We start from the raw sequence: 11506 nt of genomic DNA on the forward strand, positions 1-11506 counted from the left end.
TTATATATGTGTTTACTTTTCTAACATGAGTATAATAGAAAGACTATTTCCCAAATCCATGTAAATACTGAAGATTGAATTCTTTGATAATTTTAGCAATTTTGGGTTACCTTTCATGGAGTTTTCAAATAGTAAATCCTTTCATCTGCAAATAATGTTTCACTGTAACAACGAGAAGTTTTAAGAAATAGCACCTACTGAAAATCTTTGTCAATATCTGTTTCTGTCTCTGCTCTTTCCTCTCAGTTACCCATTTCTCTCTCACATAGACACGCAAATATGTATTTTTATGGAAACTGATAAAAGTTGTAAAGATTTGTGGAGACAGAATAACAGACAGTTTAGGAAATTCATTTGGCAAGCCCGATATTTTATGCAATTTATCTGTTGAAATGATTGCTGATTTGAAATCAGTAGCTGAAAGGCTGAAATTCTGGCTATAAAATTTCATTTAGAAACTTTAGAATTGGGAAATAATTTCTGGCAAATTCCCAGAGTTAGAGGAAATTAAATGGAGTACAGAACTTTTCAAGTGAGAAAGACCAAGTAAGCACTTTTATTTCAGTTGAAGCCTAAAGGCCATATGAAGGTTTGCAACCAAGGATTAGAATAAACCTGCAGTTGAAAAGGCCTCATTATAAGGCCATAGTCTTGCTTTAAAAGTATTGTCATAACTTTATGACATAAAAGAGAAATTGTTTTCTTCTTTTTAGCATGGAAATACTTTACAAAGCCATTTGCTGGGTGACTGTGTGATGGCCTCGTGGTTTGGATTTCATGATTTTTGGTGTTCCCTTGAAGGGTTCCAGATATAACCTATACTAAAGAAGAGGAAAACTTCTCCAGTACATTCCATGATCTGACCTTGATTTGAAAATAGTTCTAAGTGTAATAGAAAAAAGATTTATCAAAATAGTGCACTACACTTCCTATAAAGCAAGTCCTAAACACAAGACTCAAAGAAAGAGTCACGCATATAACTCAAAGAAAGGCTGGAGGCCAGTCATGGTGGCTCATTCCTTTAATCCCCACACTTTTAGAGGCTGAGGTGGGAGGATATCTTGAGTCCAAGAGTTCAATACCAGCCTGTGAAACATAGTGAGATTCCATCTCTACAAAAAAGACAAAATTAGCCAAGTATGGTGGTTTGGTCCTGTAGTCCAAGCTACTCAAGAGGCTAATGGAGAGGAACCGTTGAGGCTGCAGTAAGCCCTGATTGAAGTGTGAGCTTTCTCACACTTTCTCTAGGGGGTAAAGAGAGATGGGGTTAGGGTAGACTGTTTTGAGTCCTAGATGAAGCATGGGAGCCATAGTAGCACCTGGGAAGGGCATTGCAGGCCGAGGGAACAGTAAGCACAAAGGCTATGTGGTTGTTTTGTCACAGGCCCAGCAGGAAGGCTAGTCTAAGTAGAGCAGGGTGAGTCAGGGATAGCGGGAGATATCTCTGGAGAGGGAAGCTAGACCACATGTTTTAGGCCCTTTGTCCATTTTGTGATAAACATTTACTTCAAAATAGTTGAATTTGATTAACGTTGTGTTTTGCTATTAAAACTGTATTTGATTCTAAATCAGTTGAGAATACATAGAGTGACAGCATGACAGGGTCTGATTGGTGTGTTTAAAATATTACTCTGGACTGGGCATGGTTACTCATGCCTGTAATCTCAGTGCTTTGGGAAGCCAAGGAGGGAGAATTGCTTGAGGCTTGGGGTTTAAGATTAGCCTATGCAGCATAGCAAGATCCTGTCTCTACAAAAAATGATGGCAAAATTAATGATACGTGGTAGTGTGTGCCTGTAGTTCTATCCACTGGGGAGGCTGAGACAGGAGCATTGCTTGAGCCCAGGAGTTTGAGGCTGCAGTGAGCCATGATCATGCCACTGCATTCCAGCCTGGGCACCAGACTGAGACTCCATCTCTAAAAAAATAAATTAAAAAAAATAAAGCAAAGTATCACTCTGCCTTCAGATTAAAAATATGACTGTCCTGGGCCTAAGAATGACAGCAAAGAAACCAGATAGGCAGCTAGTCAGCCGTGTTGGTAAGGGATGGGGTGGCTTAGACAGTGGAGCCCAGGGTAAAAGAGGCCTCATCACTCTGCACATCTCATCCTATGCTGAAGCACCCAGAATGACAGAAGGAAAGTATGAGAGGCAAGGCCTGGCTTGCCCAGTCCCTGAGCCTGAACATCGACAGGTCACAAAGTACTTGCATGTTCCATCCTCACAACCAACTCTGTGAACCAGGAAAGGAAGGTACTATTGCCTGTGTGTTATAGGTGAGGAGACCCAAGCGCCTAGTCATGAGAATTAGAAGGCATTTATAGAGACAGAGAAAGCACTTTGAGATAATCAGGAGTGAAGAACACTGTGATTCTTGCTCATGAAAGGAATGCATGTGGCTGGAATGGAAAGGATCCAGCTGAGATTTTAGCAGACAGGTTATGGTTGGCAATTTTCTTCTCAATTTTCTGTGAACATAATGTTGTTTATGTAATTTATAATGAAAGAATGCATTCCCATTCTATTGGGTTAGGCCACAAAGTAATTAAATTACTGAAGCTATTTGAAACAAGAGCCCCCAATTGCACTGAAGCAGCAAGCAGCTAACTACAAAGACACTTCATTTTCACCGCGCTGGCAGGTTGTGGCTGAGTTTGGATAGGGCTTTGTTCATTGGGATAATTTGTGTCAATCCTGTGAATCAGGGATGTCTTTGCCTGGAAGATGTGCCTGGTGAAGTTTCTTCTAACTTCAGACATTTCCTAATGAATTTCCAAACGTTCTTTACAACTTAGACCGTGCTCAGCCTGCAAGTAGCCTCATCATTGGCAAAGAATGCGAACTTTACAAGATGCTTCAAGAGAAAGAGGAGTTGAATGAGCTCCTAAAACAGTCTGTCTTTCCTGGCTTTGCAGGAAATTCTGGAGTCTGGAAAACCTGCAGTCAGGCTGTCATTCAAGGTCAGGTGTAAGAGTCAGCCATTGTGGAAGAACAGGTGAACACAGCCTGGATTAGGTGTAAAGAGCACGGTGTGATTTGGAGGGCACGGGCTTTTAAAATGAAGAAAGTGAGAGAGAGGGAGAGAAAGAGAGAGAGAGAGAGAGAGGAAGAGAGAGATTGAGCTCACAAACTACACTCCAGTGGTGGCTGAGGAGTGGGATTGGGAGTGGGTGAAGACCATGGGTGATGAAAAGCAGAATGAGATTGAATCAGTGCCCAGTGAAGACAGGTGCCAACTTTCCTCTGGGGCCATGTTTTTGGTTTTTCTCTTGGGGGAATGTCCTCTTCAGAGCTTGAGAGCCCTAGTGTGGCCATGTTCTTACCATGTGACTTTAGGCAAATCTCTGAACCTTCTGAGGCCTGTTTTCTTGTCTGCCCATCAGGATAAAAATCCTTCCTCCTACAATTTTTATGGATGTCAAATGTCACAAATTGTGTGAAACGTCCATCACCAAGACCAACTGGGTGCTTCATTATTATTGTGATGTTTCAAATCTCAAGAGGCTCTCCTGTATATATATCATATACTCAGTGTATGGTATATAGTATATGGTATATACACTATATACCATATATTTATTATGATAATATTCAAGCAGATAGCAGTAAAAGTATCTTCACTTAACAACAATGGCATATTGTGAGAAAGTCTGACAGGTGGATGTATTCAAGAAGGGATGCTTTTTCCACGCTCATAAACCTGATCAGCAGTTCTCATGCTCTGCTCCTCCCTGGTGGTTCCTCATTAACACCTCCCATGATACTCATTGGCAGACTTTTCCAGACAGCTGGATTTGCATCCTTTCCTAGTTTCTGTGATGCCCAGCTCTCCACACTCTCTCCCTTTCTTGAGGCTTGGCATCTCACAGGGGTCTTGCTTTCTATGCTCTCTTTACCTCTCTCATGGGCCCACCTGCAAAGAGATAGTTCGTGCTCCCTGGGGTGGGAGGTACACCTTGTGATTATGTGTGTGTGTGAGACCTGCCTTTGTAAAGGAATTGACATGTCGGCTGAGAGTTTATTTCCTTCTGGAAGAAGAAACTCCCTCCTCAAGGTCCGCAGCTGAAGATTCAGCTTCCTTGGGAGCCCTTTCTGAATAGAAAGTTCCTTTCCGAACACTTGAGACCTGAGCTTCCTCCCTATTTGGGTGATTCTTTAGAGAGAGTGGCAATTTACAACCATAGGAAATTAGGGGAAAAAAGTGCTTCTTTCATGCTGAGATGATATTGTTCTACCAGCACCTTCCTCCTTTGCTTGGAGTACCTGAGCAGCTGGGAAGTAATGAGCCACACTTTGTATCAAGTTCCAGTATTAGCTTTGCCTGCCGAACAACTTGGGGATCAACCCTTGAGGATGACAGCTTTGTTAAAACATATGGGAAACCACAGCTTATTTCACTCTGTGTGAGTGGGTGTGAAACCCTTCACTGAGAGGCAGTCAGTCATCGCAGAGCTAACTAGGACATAGACAGATGCTGCAGAACTCATCTGGGCTCACAGTGAAAAACCTGAGCATGGAGTTGGCAGCTCCATGCGCATCATGATCTGGACTCCTTCCATCCTGTGCTCCAGCAACCATACCCATGGCTTCTGTTCCCAAGGTTACCTTGTGGTCTTAGTTAACAGCTGGTGCTTCAGCAATCATACACACTTCCAGGCATCAGGGAAGCAGGGAAGAGGAATGGAGACATGGCTATTGGGGGAATCCCTATTTCAGATGAGCCAGCTTTCTCCTTCCAAGAAGTGCCACACTACTCTTCCATTTACATTTTATTGACCACAATTTAGTCACAGGACCATATGTAGTTGCATGAAAGTCTGGGAAATATTTACATAGTTTATCCCTTAGGCTGAATGCCTTCTTTCCCTCAAAGAGAATTGATACTTTGTTGAAAACAAGGAGGGAGATAACAGATCTTGTAGTTTCTCCTGTATTTCTTAATAAGCACTTGCAATTAAATATTTACTGAATACAATAGGATAAATTTCAATCCAAACATCCATCACATGCAGAAGGCCATCCAGGGAGGAAACCCAAATGCCTGTTTTTATTTGGGATAAAATGTTGAAAGCTTAGGACAGTAAAGGCAGTAAAGACCCTGGATGAAGGGTCCTGTCTTTCAGAAAGGCCTCTGGTTCAGAAAGCAGCACTTCAGGGTAGAAAGGGCAGTAGGATTCAGAATATCTCTTTATATAGCCACCTTCTTTTGGAGACTGTTTTAATTGGGTATATAATTTTATGTAGTTAAAAATCATTTGTCAAAGTTTTCTACATTATTTTTTCCAACATTTTCTTTGCTCCATTCTGCTTCTCTTCTCCTGTAGAGACTCCAATTAGATATATAGCAGATGGCTTAATATGATACCAGATGTCAACTAATGTCCTCTTCTTTGATTTTCAATTTTGTTCATTCCTTTTTCTCTCTGTGCTGCAATTTGTATAATTTTTATTGACATCTTCTACTTGGTTCCATTTGCTGTTATGTACATCCAATGCATTCTTCACTTTTGATATTGCAATTTTAAATTCTAAAATGTCTATTTGGTTCATTTTAGGGTTTTTTTCTGTGCTAAATTTGTTCATAGTTTTATTCATTATCTCAAATTCCATCTCTCAATTCTTTAACATATTTTTGATAGATAATTTCATGTCCTTTCCTGCTAATTTCAACATCTTGGTCATCTGTGGGTCTGTTTCTTCTGATGGATTTTTGAATCATGTGTTACATTTTTCTGCTTTGTTTCATACCTCGTAAGTTTTTATTGCGTGCTAAAGACACTGGATAAAACAACAGTAAAAACTGCAGGTTTGCCATACCTTTTTCCCTATCAGGCCGAATGGAAAGCTAAGCTCTTTGAATTAATCATAAGTTGGGTGCCTTTGGTGTTATAATTCAATTTTAATTGGTTTCAGTTGATTCACTTCATTGTTACGAGAGCAGGATCATGCCCCTTTCCTCAGCAGGGCTTGAGATGTAAGCACCTGAGGCTTTTTGTTTGCTTTGCCGCTGAGCTCCAGCTTTTTGTACTAAGGGGACCTCTTCTTCCAGCCCATCCTCAGTGTGCTATACTCTGCTGTGTGTATGGTAAATGACTGTTGGGGGGAAACTCACTGGCAGTAAGGAATGGTGTTATGTTTAGGGCTCCTTCAGTTTACTGTTTGTTACTCTCGGCTCCTCAGTCATTCAAAATTCATCTGATTCTTCTTACTCTTTAGGTGTAAAAATGGCCATCTAGGAGGAATCTAACCTCCTCTGGAGTTGAGTTGCCCCCTCAGCTCTCCTTTAGGTCAGTAAGATTATGGTGCCTCTCCAGTGTGTTCTTGATGTTACTATGGAAACAATGGTCTTTCGTGACCATCTACAATGTAACCAGAAGTGAATTTCACTCTTTAGTCCTATTCTGACCCAAGTATTTTTCTCCCCAAATAAGCTTTCGAAAAATTTAAACAGCATTTCACGAAGGTAAAATGATTTGAATGAATTTACACAATCAGTAACAGGGCAATATTTTCTCACAGAATAATTGTGTGTTATCTGTCTGTGAATATATCATGTGTTATTGGAATGACATAATCTCGTGTCTATGGAACATAAAACAACTATAGGCACAGATGTATTTGTCGCTTAATACAACTGTATTTTTATTGCCAGACATAGATTTGACTCTTTCTTCCTGGGTCCATATTTGTGATGCTTTGGTGCCATCAGATCAATTAAAGGGCCTTTTAATGGATTTCGCTTTCTAATTACGTTTTAGTGTTTTTCATTAAGTGTGGTTACTCTTTATATAGTTTATTAAAATTAACAATATAAATTTCCTACAGATTTCCTCCATTACTTACTAATTAGTGTTTCATCATAAACCCTTTAAGAAACAGTAGACCACAGAACAATTATGGAATACACACAAATACCAGTAAATAAATGGACATATTTAACAATCACTGCTTCCTCTTTGTTCACTGTCAATACTTTTTTTCTATTTTCAGCATTCTTTATCTTAAATAAGTTATATATTTTTAGTTTGTTCAATGTTGCTACATACATATTTTTTATGCTTTCATTGGAAAGAACAATAATGTTGCCACAAAGAAATTCCAGAAGCTGCACCATTGATAAAGAAAAAAGGTTTATTTGGCTTACAGTTCTGCAGATTGCACAAGAAGCATGACACTAGCATCTGTATGGCCTGATGCCTCAGGTTGCTTTCACTCATGCTGGAGGCAGGAAGGAGACAGCTTGTGCAGAGATCACGTGGCAAGAAAGGAAATGAGAGAGTGGAGGAGGTGCCAAGCTCTTTTTTTGGGTTTAAAAATGTAGATTTTAATTTTCTGATTTTGTGTAACATAGTAATTTTTCTATTGTTTATTTTTTCAAATTTATTTTAACTTCTAGGATGCATGTGCAGGATGTGCAGGTTTGTTAAATAGGTACACATGTACCATGGTGGTTTGCTGCACCTGTCAATCCCTAACCTAGATATTAAGCCCTGCATGCATCAGCTGTTTATCCTGATGCTGTCCCTGTCCCCATCCCCCTGACAGACCCCAGTGTGTGTTGTTCCCCTCCCTGTGTCCATGTGTTCTCATTGTTCAGCTCCCACTTATAAATTAGAACATGTAGTGTTTGGTTTTCTGTTCCTGCGTTTACTGAGGATAATGACTTCCAGCTCCAACCTTGTCCCTGCAAAGGACATGATCTCGTTTCCTTTTATGGCTGCATAGTATTCCATGGTGTATATGTACCACATTTTCTTTATCCATTCTATCATTGATGGGCATTTGGGTTGATTCCATGTCTTTGCTATTGTGAATAGTGCTGCAGTGAACATATGTGTGCATGTGCTTTATAATACAATGATTTATATTCTTTTGTTTATATACCCATTAATGGGATTGCTCGGTCAAATAGTATTTCTGGTTCTAGAGCCTTGAGGAATCACTGCACTGTCTTCCACAGTGGTTGAACTAATTTGCATTCCCACCAATAGTGTAAAAGCTTTCCTATTTCTCCACAGCATCTGTTGTTTCTTGACTTTTTAATAATCGCCATTTTGACTGGTGTGAAATGGTATCTCATTGTGGTTTTGACATGCATTTATCTAATGATCAGTGATGTTGAGCTTTTTTCATGTTTGTTGGCTGCATAAATGTCTTCTTTTGAGGAGTGTCTGTTCATGTTCTTTGGTGCCAGGTTCTTTTTAACAAGCAGCTCTCCTAGGAAGAAATAGAGGAGGAGCTCATCCCCTCCCTCCACAGGGTGGGCATTGATCTGTTCAGAGAGATTAACCCCCACTCCGCAAACACCTTCCACAAGGCCCCACGTCCAAACACTGCCTTATTAGAGTTAAATGTCAACATGAAGTTTGAAGGACAAACTTCCAATAGCAATGTTGATAATGGGTTAAAACATTGGTGGTAATTATTTAACGCGCACTACCAGCTCTGATGACCCATATGGTGCCTGACTCTGCAAGGGCTTAAACTCGCACAATGGCTGATTGTCATCTTGCATTTGAAAATGTCTCCACTTTTTTTAGGATGGTCTTTTAATCTAAATGAATGGAGATCGATAGCAAATCAGTATTCAGGCTGAAAATCATAATAGTCTTACTTTACATGTGCACTTCTTCAAAAGAAACTTTCATATTCCTTGAAAGTTCATCTGTAAGATAAAGGAATTGAGTAAACTATGGTCACATTTTGAAATACATGCATTTTGTTTTCGTTAAAGGTTCTATGTGGCAATATCCTAAAAGGCCACAAGATGGCATGCATTCCCTTTAAAGTAGAACTTTGAACTACATGTCCAGGACTTTCAAGATTTTCTCTTAGGTTCATGAAAACTAGGAAACACGACCTTTCTTTCTTCAGTTTAAACCCATGCTTGTAGTTGGAAAACAAATATCTTATTTTTATTCTCTTTTCATGCAAAGATGAAAATCAAAACATGCTTGCCTTTAGGAATGTCTACTCATTTGTCTTAGTTTTTCTCCTAGAGCAATATGGACAACTTTTTGTTTTTCACCTGTAATCTTTCAAGTATCTCACTTTATTCTCTCTCCTCTTTGTCTCTTTCTCTTTCTCTGTTTCTCTGGACCTATGCTCAGTTACTTTTACTTCTCAGTATGTAAAAGGGTTTCAGTTACTTTTACTTTTCAGTATAAAAAAGTACCCTGCTTTTTTATACCAACGTTTAACTGTCTCCAGGCTTTGCAAGCAGCTATCAGTCTGTGCTGATAGCTGTAATTACTATGTATAAAGCTTTAGAAGAGTGGCCTCTTATGTTTTTTCTTTTGCTTTACAGAAAGCTTTGGGTGAAACAGGCAGGATGTGTGAATGGGTATTTGTAAGGCCATTGTTAAGTGACTCAGGGTGGTACAGTTAATTCAAGTTTGAAGGAAAGGTGGTATGTCTGGTTTTATACATGGTAACTTTTGGTGACGTAAAACTCTTTTGGTGGATATTACTTCAGAGCTTTTCGAAGATAATTTGACCTTAATCTCAAAGATAGACTTGCAATATATGCTATATTGCAAGCAATACATACTATATTACAAGCAATACAACATATTTTCTACCATTTAGCCTCGCTCTTTGATTCTGCCTTTCTGCCTGAGCTGTGCTTCCTGTGATGTGATATGCTTGTATAGCTTCTAGAATCATTTTCATTTTAAAGATTAGAGTTTAGGCCAGGGGCACGGGCTTGCATCTGTATTCCCAGCACTTTGGGAGGCCAAGGTGGGAGAATCACTTGAGCCTAGGTGCTCCAGACAAGCCTGGGCACCATAGTAACATGCTGTCTTTACAAAAAATTAAAAAAAAAATTAGCTGAATATGGTGATGCATGCTGATAGTCTAACTTACTGGGAGGCTAAGGTGGGAGGATTGCTTGATTCTGTGAGGTTGAGGCTGCAGTGAGTCATAAGAGCACCACTGCACTCCAGCCTATGTGACAAAGTGAGACTTCCTTCACAAGAATAATAAAAACATCAGAGTTTTATTAACTTGATGAAGAAATTAACTGAAGACATTAGGATTTTGAGTTCACCAGGAATTCATGTGAGGCCAATATACTGTCTTCCTCAGCAATTATTTATGCTCTTGTCTAAAATTTACCTAGACCATCTGTGACATCAAGTGTTTTAACACTGAAGTCCTTCCTAGAGCTCAGAATCATCCATCCGGGAAAGACCCTGGTGATTACATAGTCCTATTCTTTATTTTGTAGATGATGAAAGGAATTCTCAGAAATAGAAAGCAAAGTTTTAAAGATTGTTCAGAATCTTAGAACCTAAGCAAAGAAAATAGGGCTATAAAGCAAGCCCACTGGCTCCCTGTGCAGGGTTTTTTTCACTGTATTCTAGCTGGTTTTCTGTAATGCATTGTGGTATTTTCAAATGACTGCCCATACCAGTCAGCTCTGACCTAAGGGTCTTGTTGAAATGCTTTCAATTCCTTGAGGTTGCCCTCTAGTCAACACTTCAGAGACTCAGTCCTCAGACTAAGTGGCTGACTTTACTCTGGAGAGCAGAAAGCACCACCCTGGAACAAAGTACTTTTCGGTTTTGGAGATGTACAAATTTTGCAGTGAGTGATACTGCTCTTATTTAATTGAACTAGGTCTGAGTTTGGATACTCTAAGTAAGGACTTTGGCAGCTTCCATTTAGCTGAGTTAGGAATACTGAAATGATTGGAAGTGTTTGGATCAGAGCCATGTATCACAGTTTTACCCTGTGCTGACCTGACATGCCTTGGACTTTGCATAATTATTAATTAACTGAGTAATTTTTGAGAAATCATTTAACTACTATGCTCCATGGTTTCTTCATCCGGAGTTGGATTTCATGCTATCTTAGGAACTTTCTCATTTCTATGATATTGATTCTATTTCCAGTGTCATCTTATAGAAATAGAGCACTGACAAATGTGTGCTGCATAGAGGGTTCCAGATTCCCTACATCTCTCCTTATCTGCAAACTGTGTATCCACTAGTGAGTCCCTATAAATGGATTGTCCCTAGGTAGATTCCCTTTGTCCAATCATTTCTTCTCAAATTTATCATTCTTTATCTAAATACCATTAAAGCATCTTGCTTTGGCCACTTCTTTGGACTTAGCTCTGTTATGAAGATTCCCATGTACATGTAAAATGAATAAAGTTTTTATGCATTTTCTCTTGTTAGTCTGCTTGGTGTCAATTTGGTTTCTAGATGCAGCTGAAGATCCCCTATAAGCACTAAGGGGAAGTTGGAGGAGATCTCTGGCAGTCCTTTGAATCTGGCACCAAATATGGGGTTCTGCTTCACTTGCTGGAACAGTGCTTGCTCCAGAACTACTGTAGCTGAGGTCCTGGACCTATGAAAAAGGCTCGCAAAAGTTATACCCCCTATAATATTGCCACTTGCTACCAGTTTCTTTCTGATCCAGTCAGACATAAGAGGCCTGTAACTGGATCCAAGCCCATTAACTACTGAATCCAGCCCAATCCTGCACCCAGTCCA

The sequence above is a fragment of the Papio anubis genome, chromosome 11 (assembly GCF_008728515.1).
Source record: "Papio anubis isolate 15944 chromosome 11, Panubis1.0, whole genome shotgun sequence".
In the NCBI taxonomy this organism is placed as follows: Eukaryota; Metazoa; Chordata; class Mammalia; order Primates; family Cercopithecidae; genus Papio; species Papio anubis.